Source organism: Rhipicephalus sanguineus, chromosome 1 (genome assembly GCF_013339695.2).
Source record: "Rhipicephalus sanguineus isolate Rsan-2018 chromosome 1, BIME_Rsan_1.4, whole genome shotgun sequence".
In the NCBI taxonomy this organism is placed as follows: domain Eukaryota; kingdom Metazoa; phylum Arthropoda; class Arachnida; order Ixodida; family Ixodidae; genus Rhipicephalus; species Rhipicephalus sanguineus.
Genome location: NC_051176.1, coordinates 262,544,669 through 262,561,687, shown reverse-complemented (window position 1 = coordinate 262,561,687; position 17,019 = coordinate 262,544,669).

The following is a 17,019-nucleotide window of genomic DNA, read 5'->3' as shown; positions in this document are numbered from 1 at the left end:
TTGTGATTATTATTTATTGCATACCAGTTATAACGTTACTACAGCACCCCAAGGAGTTTGCAAGCGAGCATGGACTGTTCCACGTTCCGGCCGCTTCATTCGATATCGCTGCACGGTCGCTACCTTTCTTTCAGGGGCGTAGACAGACAGACAGACAGACAGACAGACAGACAGACAGAGAACATTATTTAGGTGCTGAGGAACGCTACCACTCAAGGCGTAACGAAAAATATTTTTAAGGGGGGGGGGGGGGGTGCAGCCATGCATTATATATGTTCGTGCGAGGGGAGGGGAAGGTTTGAACCCCTCGAAGCCCCCCCCCCCCCTTGCTACGACAGGGCTTTTTTTCTATCGCATTACGCAATGCTCCCTACTGACTTTTCCCTTCCTCCCTGCTGGGAATCGGACCTTCATTCACGTGCTTAGAAACGAAACACTTCAGTTGATACAGGCAACAACTACTGTCATGCGTTCATCAGGCGCGTAGCCAGAGGGGGGGGGGGGAGCTAGCCCCCCCCCCCCTTTGAAATTATTTTGATGGAGAGGTGTGTTTTACCGTAAATAAATAATAAAATAGGTGTTTTTCTCGAACTGTGAAAGCCTTCACCAAGTGCCCCCCCCCCCCCCCCCCAAAAAAAAAAAAAAAAATGCCTGGCTACCGACCCGGCATTCATATCTAGGCAACAATAAAATCTGGCAACGCGAAATGACAAGTCACCTCGATAAAAGATCAAATTGCCATATCAGAAACGGCTGAACGCCGCTAAGCCCACGATCGAGATAGCATCAGTTACTAAGTTGGAAAACGGCGCATACAAATGCGCATGTGGCCGGCGCACCTTCGAGGTCTGCATTTCTATACGCTTGCGGCGCCGGGTTTCGCGCGTAGGACGCCGCCACCGTAATCTGTGAGTCATAACAAGAGAGAGAGAGAGAGAACTTTTATTTGTGCAGGCCTCAAGGATCATCCTCGTTTAAAGTCCCTATACCTTCGGGCTTGGGTGGAGCCCTTAGTTCAGGGCCCCATTGGCTCGCGCCACACCACGTGCCCGCTGGATCAGCCGACGCTGCTCCTGCGGCTCTGAGCTGGTCAGCGCAGTCTCCCAGGAGGATTGTGAGGGTGAAGGAATAGGGCGACAGCCCGGTGGTTGTGGACATTCCCAGGCGCAGTGATACACCGTGGGCGAATTCGCTCCGCAATAGGGGCAGTATGAGGGATATTGTGTGGGGTGGAAGAGATGAAGGATGTAAAGGCAAGGGAATGAATTAGTCTGAAGCTGCCGCCAGGCAACAGCGTCGAAGACATTATCATCAAGGAAGCCGATAAGGGAGGAAGCATAGTCATTTGGCCAACACAGAAGTACAAGCACGAGGCTTACAGACAACTCAATAGCCCAGAACACTACCGCAAACTAGACAACGATCCAACAGAACAATACACACTCACAATCACTAACACACTTAGATCCCTCCTTGCTGATGAATTAATAACTCCATCAGAATTCAAGTTTCTGAAACCAAACAACAAAGCAGCAGGGCGGTTTTACCTCCTCCCCAAAATTCACAAAGTACCATCCACCGAATTATACATTGCCAATATTCCAGGGCGCCCAATAGTATCAAATAACAACACCCCAACCGAGAGCCTCTCCGAATGGGGACATTCCGAAGACATTCCCGTCATTTGTACAGGACACCCCACACCTACTGCGAATAATAGAAGAGATTGATAGCAAAGGCACACTACCACAAAACGCCATCCTCGTCACACTAGACGTTACCGCTTTATACACGAATATCCCGATCCCAGAGGGCCTAACATCAATAAAGCAAACTTTAAATCAACATAATGTACAGCATTCTACTGAAGTATATTTATCATTACTCGAACTAGTACTATTACACAACTATTTTGAATTTGAAGAAAATTACTACCTTCAAATACAAGGAACAAGCATGGGCACCCCATTCGCACCCACTTATGCAAACATATTCATGGGAATTCTGGAAACAGACTTCCTGGCTCGCTGCGCAGACAAACCCCACACATACCTTCGGTACATTGATGACATACTTATAATATGGGGTCACGGCAGGGACAATCTAGCTAAATTTACATCATTCCTAAACTCCTTTCATCCAACGATAAAGTTCACGTCCGAGACCTCAGCTGAGTGCATAAACTTTCTTGACACAACCATATATCTCGAGAATGGTATATTAAAGACAACGCTGTATAAAAAACCATTTGACAAGCAACAATACCTAGATTATACTAGCCATCACCCAAAACATTGCAAACAGGGCATTTTCAGGAGCCAAGCAACAAGGTTACGTCGCATATGCGTAGAGGATCAGGATTACGTAAACAGACTTACTACCCTAAAAGAAACACTAGCAAACAGAAGCCATCCAAACGCGTTCCTTCATAAGGCTTACACGGACGCACTAAAACTAGATCGCACTGAAACACTCAAACCACGCCCTAAAACCACAACAACAACAACGCCTCTTCTCACTACAAAATTTTCCAACGCACTTCCGAACATAAACAACATCCTCGCAAAATACTATCCGATTCTAACAACCAACCAGCAACTTAAAAAAATCTTCCCCGAACCGCCTAAGGTTGCCTACAGACGCAACGCCAATTTTAAAGATATGCTCGTACATGCAAAACTCGCAACAAGAACTGCACCAACGTCTGGACCCTGTGGGCGTCCAAGATGTTCTACATGCAAACATATACAGCCAGCAACCAACGTAAGAAGCACAGCATCCGATTACCTTCACAAGGTAACATCGAACTTCACGTGCACCTCAAATAACCTGATCTACTATTGAGTGTGCCACCTGTAAAAAACAGTACATAGGCGAAACTGGACAACCAATTCATGTAAGATTGAACGGCCACCGCGCAGACACAAAGCACAACTTACCAAAAGCAGTAGGCAGCCACTTCAATCAACAAGACCACAATTTCGATCAAGCCAAACTTTACATTCTACAAACAAACTTCCGGTCACCACGTGAGAGGAAATACATGGAATCGTATTTGATACACAAATTTCAATCCCTACACCCATCAGGAATAAATCTAGCTCGTGGTAATTTGGAATCATTAAAAGCCATAGCATGAGTCCTATAATATTAAGAGACATGAAGTACGCTCAGCTTTCAAAAACCTTAACCTATTCGCAAAATAAAATCTCGACCAGCTCCCATAATACACTATCAATATTCTTTTTTAATATCTCTTAACCTTGCATGTATAAATATGCACATACGTGTAGATATTATACTCTTAAGGTGTTTTCATTTTCTAGTGAATCCGAACCACGGTTTCCTTCCCCCTTTCCGCGCTCCAAAGGCCGCTTCTGGCCAGCATTGTCACAGCCCTCGCCTTCTCAGGAAGTTCTACGAGTCTTATTCCGATTGTTCCCCCCCGGCCGCCCCTCGTTCCTTTCACCTTCTTTTTTCTTTTTTTTCCCCTCTTAGTTGACGGGCGCCCAATTTTTGGAAGCCACCGACGACACTGGATGCATATGCCAGCCAATTACTTCACCCATTAAGCAGGAGCTTGCTTGTCAGGCAACCCTTTCAATATCACTTAAAGTAGGCAGGCGGAATTTTAAACGTACGCCGCCCGAGTACCTCTTTTTTTTTTTTTTTTCTTCGTTTGTAGCTGCCTTCCCCACCACCTTCTGCAGCTCCTTGGCGGACATTTAAACCTACCTTTAACTCTGACATGGCAGACCCGAACGTGCTTGCAAACTCTCTTGAAATGTGGCAAGGGCTACACTCCTCTGCTTTCGAGTTTCTCTCTTTCCAGGCAGAAATTACCACCAGCAACAGACGCGCCACCGTGGACATGACGTCATCACTAACCCCTTAAAACTAACACGCCAGGGATGACAAGGCGCCTTTGACAAAGATAGGTCCCCTATCGAAACGTCGGCCAGCCTGATCTGAGGCACTTTCTCCTGTTTTGAAACCTATAACGTGTATCCATCCGTCGGCTCCCTTCTTGATCTTGGACTCCTCTCTGTTGAGTGATTTGTGTGGTGGTGGGAAGTATACATACGGCTTTGTCGGTAATGTTGTAGCGTTTCAGTGTAGTTGAGTGGTTTTGTTGGTGCATCGTCTGGGTTGAACAGCTCTTCCGATGGCGTCCGGTTTGTGAGCTCTCGAGCTACCGCATCAGCGCGTTCATTGCCATGGAGAGAGGCGTGTCCAGGTGTCCAGACGATACTCACTCTGTGTAACAAAGTGGGGTGTATTGATGTCAGGATACGGTGTGTGTAGGGTGTGACCATTCCTTTCACTATGTTCCGACAGGTAGTTTGTGAATCAGTAACCACGGTAATTGGTTCGTCCGGTGCTGGTATTTGTGAAGCGTGTGTAATAGCCATCTTCGCTTGAAAAATTTAGCACATGCAGTCATTAGCTTCCGAGTGTTTGTGCCAGTGGCAAAACGTAAAAATGGTAAGCCAGTCTTGAAAATACAGGTGATAGAGTGTGTCCGTGCCGTAGTGGGTGGTAATAATTGTTGGGATTTAGCGTCCCAAAACCACGATATGATTACGAGGGACGCCATAGTGGAGGTCTCCGGAAATTTCGACCACCTGGGGTTCGTTAACGTGCACCTAAGTCTAAGTACACGGGCCTCGAGCATTTTCGCCTCCATCGAAAATGCAGCCGCCGCGGCCGGGCTTCGATCCCGCGACCTGGGGGTCAGCAGTCTAGCGCCATAACCACCGTAACACCACCGTGACCGGGCCCAGTTAAAACAGAACGGACAGCAAGTGCGCTTTCGCCTTGAGCTCCCAACAAAACGCAGGAGCAGCGCTGGATATCGGAAGTGCGATCTCGCGCTCAGTTTTACGTAAAGCCAAAAGCATGACAGCGGTGCTCGAAGGTTACGCATACTAGCGTCATGAAATAAAAGAAAAGTCGAAGTCAATTAAACATTGCATTTGGGTGGTGAAGGGTTCTTTTTATTGCGTATGATTGCATAAAATATAGAAGGATAAAGATAATAAAAGCGAGGAACGGAAATTAAAAGCCTTCTGGGCACCGTAACATCTTCACCTTGCTGTGGACGCTTTTACTGTTATGTAAAGTACCGCGCAATGTTTTACTATTATGCAAAGTACCTTAACCCATTAGCGCCCAGCGTACTTTACAAAGTACACTTCATTTTTTTGGAATAGAAAATGCACTATCCAATATTCTAATTTTTCTGATCAGCATTTTTGATGCTAAAGGTTGCAGCAAGACACTCCTAATCGAACATATTGACTCAGGTCAATTTTTTCTGTGCTACGAGTTGTTAAACTTTTGGAAAACGAGCGCCCGTCGAACGCATGTGACGACTACTACATTCTCTCAAATAATTTAAGGTTTCACACTGTATATATTGGAAAAACAGATTGGTTGTGCTTCAAAAGGAACAATATAATCACGGCGAAGCGCGAGAACCAGCTGTAGTGCACAGTTTTGCTCTGAGGGGTAATCAAATGTTGGTGTACTTTTTGTAGTACACTGGGCCTTTGTGAGAGCTTACATGTGCATTGCGTTGTAGGTTGCCTCAGAGATCAAACCAGGTATTTTCTTCAGAAGAATGACGTTTTTACGGTCATTTGAGACTCGGCAGAATGCAACAGATGCCGGCAGGGATATACGAGAGCCTCTTGGTTAAGTAATTATCACTCCCAAACGGCTGAGGAAGAGGGGGAAGACGGCTGTGCGAATGAATGCCTTCTGCCTGATGGAACGAAAGAAATCGGGAAGACTGCTTCTGTTTTGATCCGGGAAACGAGTTTCTTTTCGTAAAGGGCAAAGACAATAGCATAGTTGCTATGGCGATGAACTATGACACAGTCGAGCCACTACGCTCTGTAAGCAGATGATCATCAACTCAAAAGAAAAACGTAGTGCCATCACGAAACATCGTCAGCAGCTAGAGAAATATTGGCATGGGATAGATTCACCTCCACGATCAAGCTGCGTATAACTTCAGAATTTTTATTCATGGGAAAATGAAAAGGAAGCATCTATTTACACAGATCATCAACATTGCTGCACGGAATGCATAGAGGATCTGCCAACCTACTGGAGGTTAGCAGACCCTCTATGAGTCGACTGCTGTCATTCACCTGCACACTTGCAAGACAGTACCTCTGCCGTGTACACAATAGAACTATCAAGAGGTCTTCCGTGTCCAGTGTGCCTGCCAGTCCCCTCCATCCATGTGGGCATTTCACAAGAATATTGAAAAACGGTTGAAGTGCACTGTCTATGATAAATAGAAATGATGCTGCGAAAAGTATGGCGCAACGCTTTGCATGATGCATCGCTGCTTCGACAAGTTGCATGTGCCAAAACAACATTTGTATTAGTATGGCAAGGGCCAAGAATGCTGGCCATTCGTGTGCCGATCCAGCTTGCATTGCTATCGCAAGAGCCCAGCGTACTTTCTAAAGTACAGTATCATAACTTCTGAAGGAATAGATGTAACGCTATGAAACTTGCCAGATGTTTTTGTCTACTGTAGTTAGATAAGTGCGCGAAATTTCAATTACATTCAACAAATAGTTTTTGCTTGGGCCTTAATGGGTTAAAAGAGAGCAGTCAAGACATCACAAACGCCGACTAACAACAGAAAAAGCCGCACAACGACAGAAAAGAAGGTAGACACAAAAACGTACCTGCCCATGCCTACAGGCCAGAGGCGATACCTATCAGCGCGGCACGCGTCGTGGTCTACGTAAGAGATAACAGTTCAGGCATTTGATTTCTTCGTTATGCAGGTTAATCGGCGGTTGACTGACGCATGCGCTGCCACTATTATCGATATGCCAGGCCTCAACCATTAGACGCGTTTCTTCATGCCTGTGCCTGTATAAAACTGCGCATTCATCGAATTTCGGCATACATTTACATTCACGACGGTGTAAAGGTGATGAGCCTCCGGTAAGCGATCTCTTATGTTCTATTAATCTCTGCTTTTTTCAGTTGTAAGTCGGCGCTTGTGGTGCCTTGACTTCTCTCGTGTGTCCGTGCTTGCAGCCCAGTCTTTCTAACAAGGGGACTTGTATAGTACGAAACGCAGCGGGTAAATGGGACTACGATATTTTCAAGGGCGGCTTGCCGTTTCCACATTTCATCTTCCTTAACCGGTTCCGAAGCTACTGACTAGATTTGCAAAATCTTGAGTAGCGTGACGCTCATTGTGTGCATTGTTTTCGTAGCCTTACTCTGTCGTATCACATGCCTACAACTTTGTGTGATGTACTTTTCCTAGCTTCTGCGCATGCGTCATCGATAAGGTGATACCAGATGGAAAAAAAAAGAAAAGAAACTGCATGTGATGCATTTTGTAAAGCGCTAACTTTTTGCTTTATGGTTGTAATAGTAATCGCTGTGGTTTTACGTGCAAAAACACGATACTATATTGCACGTAGTGAGGGTCTCCGTATTAATATCGACCATCTGAGTTCTTTAACGTGCACCTAAATCTAAGCACACGGGCGATCTTTGCATTTCGCCCCAATGAAATGGTGCAGCCGTGGCCAGGAATGGGACCCGCCCCTTAGAGCTTAGCACTTAAGCTACCACGGCGTGCTAAGCTATCTCACGTGCTAAGCTACCACGGTGGGTGCTCCATAGTTAGATAAAATATTCCGGCTATCTATAGCGTCTGCAACACCGGGTGTCGTTCCGCCAAACACCTACAGCTATGCAATTTGAGGCACTCTGCTTTCCTTCTTTTTTTTTTTTTTTGGTACTCAGACAAAGACTGGGTTTCAGTCAGAACATTACGACGCAATCTTCATCAAAACCATAGGTTATGGGTACACGGGAAAAGACGAAACGCAGCAAGAGAAAACCACAGGAGCGGCGCTCGTACACAGCCCCATCCACGTTTGTGTAGAGCGCGCAAGAAGCCAGTTTTGCTCTGTAGGGCGGCACCTTACGGTTCCTTGCGAGGTCTGACGCATATAGTGTACCCAGGAGCATGCGTGGCCTATAGATGTCTGAACACATAGCTTTAAACTAGAAATGATTTTGGTAAGCGCCTTTGTTTTGCCGGATGTGCGCAGTAGGCGAAGTTATCACATTTTTATGTGACCGCGTATCTCGGAACAACCACAAAGCGCGCCTCGTTTGTTCTGAAAGAGTAAAGCGGGTGTTATCAGCCCAAATGTGTCATTATTTGGCACGGAGATGCGGAAGCATCCTGAGGCTAAGTAATTCGTTAAAACAAGGACATTCTTCCATAGGCGTGCGTACAAGGGGGGGGGGGGTGCTGCGATGGAACTCCCCCCCCCCCCTCCTTTTTGAAGGGAAACCCTGCGCACGCCTATGCATTCTTCAACGATGCTACTCGTGCATAGCAGGTTCGCAAGTCTATTAGGCCGGACCTGCTCCTGGGAAACCACGACAGACCCCGCAACCACCGCAAGTTGTCGCCCCCCAGAGCAAGGCCGGTTGCTCGCGCGCTCTACACAGACGTGGACGGGACTCTACGTTGATTTTCCAGCACCAGATTTAGAGCGCAGCTCTTAGGCGCCCGTTCTTGCGTGGGGCTGTCGGCGTTTCGCTTGGTTCGCGACGCCTGCAGTGCACAGAGTGGTGTGCGTAGCACTCGAGCGCTGTCGCGTTTCGCTTGGTTCGCGACGCCTGCGACGCCACTCGAGCGCTAGCAGTTTCTGTGGCAATGTGTAACGAATGTTACACTGCTACAACTGCGGATAGCCAAAACCTCAAACACAGTTGACGTTGCCCCAACACGAAGCTGCGCTCAGAATTCGCATTAGGCCGCATCGTTGTCACTGATCCCGTTAATGGGGACTGCAATCGCCGGGTGGATTCTAAGGGTTGGCGTCACGGCCCTCCGGAAACGCACCACGAACGCGCGGACAATTTAGGGTTGGTCCTTTGGTGCGCCAGCGAACGCCAGTTGTGGTCCAAAGACCGAGTCAGAGCCGAGAGTCGACAACACAAACGAAAACGAGATATATTCTCAGTTAAGGCAATACAAATAACACAAACACGTGCACACTCGGCTGGTACCCGTTACAGCTTCACAATATAATTCAGATGGTGTTTACACAACGGGAGCTAAACAAACAGATCACACGCTACGAATGCAATCGCATGCATTACAACTATTCAACGACAGTTAAAGTCCTGAATAAACAATGGCGTATCCAGTCCACAATACTTGGACGGTAATCGAATGCTTCTCTTCAAGGAAACACTCACGCCAGCTCCAGCGTTGATCGTCGTAGCTCAACCGTCGTCGTGACTTGTCACGGCTCACACGGTGTCGTCATCGGATTCTTCCAAATCGACGATCGACTGACCGCACACCATCATAAACACGTCTTCTTTGGCTAACGGAGCCACACTTAGCGTAACTTCACCATATCCGGGCCGACTGACTCGCTCACTCCTTTGCTGACTGTCTCCTTCTCGACTCTCCCCTGTCTGCCCTACCCTCGTCGTTTGCACGCTTTTATCCCTTCTTCCCCCGGTTTCTAGAAGCGTCGGGAGGTTTCTTCGGCATGCAGTACAGCTGAGGCTAGAGAAAGGGCGTGAGCTTTCTCGTAGGTTCGAATCGCGGCGGCATCGCTCGCGGATGCGTCACCCTTTCCTTGTAGAAAGATCCAGGCTTTGCCGGGCGTTCGATCGTGTTGACTGCGTCTGGCTCGAGTGGGTGAGGAGAATGCGGCGCGCCGGCGTCTTTTCATGCTTGTTTTTTCGTCTTTCGCACTTCTTGGGCGCGCGACTCGCGCCGTTCTGTCGCGCAGCTGCTTGAAAGCGGCCGCGCGCGCGCTTTATAACACGCTAATTTGTGACAATCGTATTCGTCGGTGAATTTTTTGAGATACATAGGCGCCGTCAAATACTGACGGTAAAAGCCTAACACACGTACGCATTGCAGCGCGTGACTTTTTGACGCGGCGCCGCGTCAAAAGGTCACGCGCTGACGCGCTGCACCGCGTACGTGTGTTCAGGCCTTAACAGTTAATTGATGTTTCACTTACTTTAGATAGACCAAAACTCTTTTTTTTTTAATATTGAAGTTTAAAATCACTGGGACACAAGCCTATTTCTTGACAGGGGCGCCATTTTCAATATATGTTCAAAGTGGATATAATTTCCGAAGTCACAATTCGCGCATTTTAATATGTGCCATAAAATAAATAGTTAAAGAAACTTGGTTAGCTGCAATTAGCGATGTTAGGGGCGTACCGTTAAAAAAGAAAGAATCTTAGACGAAAAAGCGGCCGCCTCGTGCGAATGCGCGGTACGGTACCAGACTCAGCATTTGTCTCAGTGCACGTATTTTTTTTTCTTTTCGGACCACTGAAGAATCTTTTACTGCCGTACTTCGTCACACTGCCACCCTCAGCCCCTCCATCCTGTTTCTTCATTGGCTCGAACAGAAAAGAAAGAATGCTTACACTGCCTGAAATGCTGCCCCCGGTACCTTTTTGCCCGTGGCTGCCGCTTTTACGTTGAAGAATTTTTTTTTTCTTAAAATGATACGCCCCTTTTGTCACTTAATGTCCATCGCAGTCACCGATAGCCTGTTCACTAGAACTCTGTGCGCGGAGCAGCCTCTGATAATTCGTTCAACTAAGATTTGAGTGCACTAAAAGTGGCGCGTGTTAGGCGGCAGTCAAGTGGTATTTTTTAAATTTTGCGCACTTTAAAGAAAGCCTGGAAAAAAGTGAAACAGGTCAGTTATCTTAGCACAGATGAAGAAATCTGATGTTTCCGAACAAGTGATCAACATTGAACATTTTTTGCTAGAGCCACTATTTAAAAGTTTGTTAAGCAATCTTTGTTAATTATCGAGCTTGTGGGATTGTAAAAAAATATCATGACGTGCTTTATATGGCTCAAAACAATACTGCGCCAATTCGAGGTGCGGAGCGCCTGTGTTTGTTTTTTAAATACTCTGTGCAAGTTAGCTGAAAGACCCTGTAAAGTCCCATCACCCGCCCTCATCTGCAGAAAACAGCTGTTCAGGAAAAGCTGCCTCGTTGGCGAAGTGGTTGACTTGAAGATGCGCATTTCGTTCGGTTAATGTTCCCTTATGATTTCAACGCGACCTCGCTCGGTTTGTTACAAGACGGACAATGTAACGAATGACTTCTTTTCTAAAAAGCCCGTGAATTCCGTGCCGCCAATTTCCGCGCGTTCAAATTATTTAAAACACTAGCTGCCGCGCGCGTGTGCATGCTTCATAACTCGCGTGAGTGAACTAAAATCTCGAGCATAGCGCAGAACCTTTGTAGTCAAGCGCAACAGTCGGCCTGGGCTGTTTACATATTTATGACAGATAAGGGGGCGAAACAAGTGCGGGACCGTGGTCCAGGTGATGCACTGTATCTCATTGGCCTGAGTTGCGGGAACGCGGCATTTTGACGTCAGTCTGCGTGTTCGCAGTATACATCCGGTTAGATGAAATATATATAACCCTGAAATGGCTAGAAAATCTTCGCGAAACATATTAGAGAGTTTAAGTGCCGGGGGCCCCTAGCCGCTTGCGTACGCACGCTATTTCGTTCTTTTATATTCCGAGCCGCATCCAAGAAGAATACAAACGAACGCAAGGGCTTGCGTACGTCATCGGCTTCGGGGCCCCAGAACTAAAACTCTCTATTAGAATGTTTTAGTTCTGTGGACCCCAGCCGTTGGGGCCCCAAGCTCTTGTTTTCTTTTGTACTCCGGCTGGCCAACAGAAAAATGAGGGGAGAGTACAAGAGTACGCAAGTGCTTGGGGCACCAACGGCTTGGGGTTCCCAGCACTAAAACTCTCTATCAGCGAGTTTTGGTGCTGCGTAGGTTGCATCTGTAACGGCGTCGCATACGAGCTTTAGTACCGGGGTTCCAAAGCGGCTTGCGTACGCAGGCTCTTGCGTTTCTTTGTATTCTCCTTGGGTGCGGCTGGGAGTACAAAGGAACACAAGAGTATGCGTACACAAGCCGCTTGGGGTCCCCAGGGCTAAAGCTCGCCACGTTTCGCATGGAACGCATGCACAGTACGAAACGCGGCGTTCTTGCGTACGCAACGCCGTTACAAAAACTTGCTAAAAGTAAATAAAATCAAGGAATAAGGAAACCCCGACTTACGTGTCAGCCATCGGTGCCCGCCAGCCAGCCGGCCGAACCGAGCATGCCAACATTACGAAACCTCTCGGCGATCGTGTGAAAACTCTCGCCACCGAATCAGCGAAGCGCGCTTGTTGTATGTGCAGTTCGACATATGTGGGACCGTTGAGCGTTATAGGCCCATTGCTGCTCCGAGAACTTTCGGTAGAACCTTCACGATAGGAGCCACGCATAGCTGCCGTTTCTTGGATTATACCCAGTGTTTCACGTAACTGGAACCAAGGATTTAAAAAAAAAAGTGGTTAACCGTAACTGAATGAAACCAACGACATATGGCTTGCCGACATATATATATATATATATATATATATATATATATATATATATATATATATATATATATATACGTTGTGTGCGTGTGTGTAGTCGGAAGTATTCCCGCCGAACCCGAAGAAATATTTGCAAATGAAGATACACACGTTTAACTAACAAAAGCGACTAATAATTTCTTAACTAACATTGCAGCCGGTGGAGCGGCCTTCGTTAGAGTGAATATGGTTACAGTGCGCCGTCCTTTTTAAGCTATGGGACGGTACAATAGTTTTTTCTTGTGAAGTGGCACAAAGGCAGAGGAATGAACGCGGCGGGCGCCACAAGTATGCGCGTGAAAAAATCAGCCGAACCGAGCATGCCAACATCACGAAACCTCTCGGCAATATATATATATATATATACAATATTAATGGGAACTAACAGACAATAACGCCAAGGAAAGTATAGGGGATGTTTTTAGTAATAAATGTAAGGTAATTGTGAAGAAAGAAAAGTGGACGGAAAGATAGCTTGCCGCGGGCAGGGACCGAACCTGCGACCTTCGAATAACGCGTCCGATGCTCTACCAACTGAGCTACCGCGGCGGCCATCCCCCCGTCCACTTTATAAGGTATATGTGTGCATTTAAACGTGGGAGCGTCAGTCAGCGCCGCCAGTAGCCATGACGGCCAGTGTGGAACACTCTTTTTCTGCCTTGTTGGCGTCACGTAGCACGTGAACTTATTACGAGCTGGCAGCTGACCAATAATCCCTCGCATACCACCTGAAAGCATCAAGTCTGCCAGAACGAGACCCTCGCTATGAATAAAGGAAGTGTTAATTTCAAGGGCTCGTTTTTCTTTGTTATACACAATATTAATGGGAACTAACAGACAATAACGCCAAGGAAAGTATAGGGGATGTTTTTAGTAATAAATGTAAGGTAATTGTGAAGAAAGAAAAGTGGACGGAAAGATAGCTTGCCGCGGGCAGGGACCGAACCTGCGACCTTCGAATAACGCGTCCGATGCTCTACCAACTGAGATACCGCGGCGGCCATCCCCCCGTCCACTTTATAAGGTATATGTGTGCATTTAAACGTGGGAGCGTCAGTCAGCGCCGCCAGTAGCCATGACGGCGAGTGTGGAACACTCTTTTTCTGCCTTGTTGGCGTCACGTAGCACGTGAACTTCCACTTTTCTATATATTATATATATATATATATATATATATATATATATAATATATATATATATATATATATATATATATATATATATATATATATATATATATATTATATATATATTGTAAAGGCGTTTATTGACGGCACTAGGTGACGATGCACTATTGCGACAGTCAAGATGGAGCGCAGAGACTCTCAGCACGAGTGGCGTGCTCTCAGAGAAGAGCCGAAGAGGGACGACCCACTAGAAAGCGCTCGAGAGGACGACACATTACAGAGCTCCAACGATTCGATACAATTATCCTGGTACGAAAAGGGAGCCGCCTGGCGACCTAACAGCTTGTAACTATGGGCGGGTCATGGTAGGGCTTGGGTCGCCCCACGTTGACAATGTCGCGCCCTCGACGGCGCATGTCCGAAGATGGTTCAATGGGTTCGATGAGGTAGTTGACCAGGGATGTGCGTTCGACAACACGATATTCGTATTTTGGCAGTAGCTTGGAAGAGAGACCATTTGCAGTGGTAGGGACCAAGAGCCATACGAGCACTCCAGGGAGGAACGTGGACGCAGAAGTGGTGGTGTCGCCGCGAATGCTCTTCTGCCGCTCTTGGGCATGCGTATAGTAAAGGTCTTGGCAAGCTCGCGGCACTCCTCAGCAAGTCTAATTATGGCAGAAATAGGCGCACACTCAGATCTATCTGGCGTGTATGGAATGATTGTGTCGATTGTGTGCTACGGGTGCCTGCCGTACAATAAGAAAAAGGGTGAGAAACCAGTGGTGCTTTGAGGGGCGGTATTGTAGGCGTAGGTGACGAAAGGCAGAACGGCATCCCAATTTGTGTGATCGGCTGCGACGTACATAGAGAGCCAGGCACGTAGCCAGCAATTTTTTTCGGGGAGGGGGGGGGGGCACTTGTTGAAAACCTTGACTTTTTGAGAAAAACACCTATTTTTATTATTTATTTTTGGTAAAAAGACATACTTAACCAAAAATTTGGAAGGGCAGCCTCCCCCCCCCCCCCCCCCCGGCTACGGGCCTGTCGAGAGCATGTCGCCGAGCGTGCGGTTGAAGCGTTCGGTGAGGCCATTCGTCTGCGGGTGGTAAGCAGTAGTTTTGCGGTGAACAACGTTGCACTCTTTGAGAATGGCTTCGACGACTTCCCACAAGAATACACGGCCTCGATCGCTGAGCAGCTCCTGGGGTGGACCGTGGCTTAGCATGAATCGGTGGAGCAGGAAGGACGCAACATCGCGCGCTGTAGCCGCTGGGAGGGCGGCGGTTTCGGCGTATCGCGTAAGGTGGTCTACAGCGACGACGGCCCAGCGGTTACCAGCCGACGTCAGAGGAAGTGGCCCATACAAATCGATATCAACGCATATATATTACTTGCGCGCTGCGTACGAAGTACGAAGAAAAAAATCTCGCAGTGTTTTGCCTGCCCTTCGCTCCAGCTTCTTTCAATGGACCGCTTTGGAGGGTCTTATACCACGTCTGATGTCTCTTGTAGTCGTCTCTTATACCTCAGTGTAACTTGGGCTGACCGGTACCCTATTACACGCGCATACTACGGTTAATGGTTGACCAAGAATCTATTATTCAACAGCAGTGCAGCATGTGTGCCACTGAATAGAAAATTTCCATCCACCGGATGGGGGCGGATAGGGCCAACAATTGACGAATCTATAGGTCAATTCGATTGCATGCGAAATTTCCCTTAGTATTTCTTTTTTATTTGATTTTTTAAAAGAGGGTTTTGACAAGAGCTCTATGGTAAGAACAATTCGCGACCTCCTGTTCTCCAGTGGCAAGTATGGAACGCGAGTTAACATTCGCGGGGTTATAAAAACATTTGACCAAATATCACATGTTATAAACAATAAATTGTTTATTCATTATGTATCACAAGTTCGTATAAAACATTACCAACCAGATAAGTTAGATTTATTGCTGTGGCTTCTCATCCGAGAAAACAGTGGTCATACCCGAGCGCCGCATTTCATTAGTATTGTCTTCCATCGTTTTCTTAAATACTTACTAATGACCTAGCTACTAACGCATGCACAAAATTCTGAACTTAGATAGATAGATAGATAGATAGATAGATAGATAGATAGATAGATAGATAGATAGATAGATAGATAGATAGATAGATAGATAGATAGATAGATAGATAGATAGATAGATAGATAGATAGATAGATAGATAGATAGATAGATAGATAGATAGATACTGTAAGTGCACATTTATCATGTTAAAGGCCAAATTCATAAAGGTTAGCTCGTAAAATGCTGTTTGCTATTGGCCGGCCGCCGTCGCTAATAATATGAACGAGACTAACGATTGATCATAATTTGGTCTTACGAAGTGCCCCTTCGAAAAAAAAAAGATATTTGTGACTACGGATCAGCGCTTTTGCCCATAATTAGCTCGGTGAAGAGATGAGCCGAGTTATATTCGGAGCCCTAAAAGATAACACGAGTTTCTTCTAACTACGTCGTGCCAACCTCGTGGCCCTCTTTCATAGCCTTTGAATTCTCGGCGAGCTCGACAACGAGGCGACTGAGCTTTACAGAAAAGACAGCTTGCAGTTTCCCGGAGGCGAATGCCGTTGGAAGGGCACGGAAAGCGGGCTATGATTGACGATTGGCGAGAGCGGCAACTCGAAGCAGCGATATGGCAACGAAGTGGAATGGAGGTACGCCAGCGCAAGGCGTGCGGGCAGGAATATTTACCTAGGGATTAGGACCCGGAGGCTGATTCGCGGGCGTATCTGCGCAGTTGCCACGCGACGCGCGCGAGTCTGGACCATACGGCCGGCGCAATGCGGCACTGCTGTAGCGTAGCATAGAGCGATAGGCGAACGGTTGCCACGGCGCATCTATTTCGACGGCCTCAACATTTGTACAAATAGCCTCCCACAAATGCACATTGCACTGAAAACCTGCAGCCACGTTTTTATTAGTTTTTTTTTTTTTGCACGTCGTGGAGTCGCCGTACAACCGCCATATTTTTGTCACGGCCCTCATACGAACTAAAAATAAAGAAATGAATAATTTAAAATCGTCTTTCCATTTTCTGGTGTACATAAAGACCTCGTCGTATTACGTTTGCAGTCGTGTTAAACTACAGAGCAATATAGCTTAGGGTCGGTATTCGCCTAAATTTCTCTTACGTAAAGTGCTGTCAGCGACTGACCTCATCCAGGCAGCGGTCGGCCCTTTATTATCACGATCGCTTTCATGAGTGGCAGACGCCTGAACGCCGGTTGATGAGGAGCCGTCCTTATATAAGGGAGGCTTTTGTCAAAGCATGCAGGCCAAGGTCGTACTGGACGGCCACATTTCGGACGTTGCTTGGTGCCGATCGTGAAAGATTAATATTTATCTC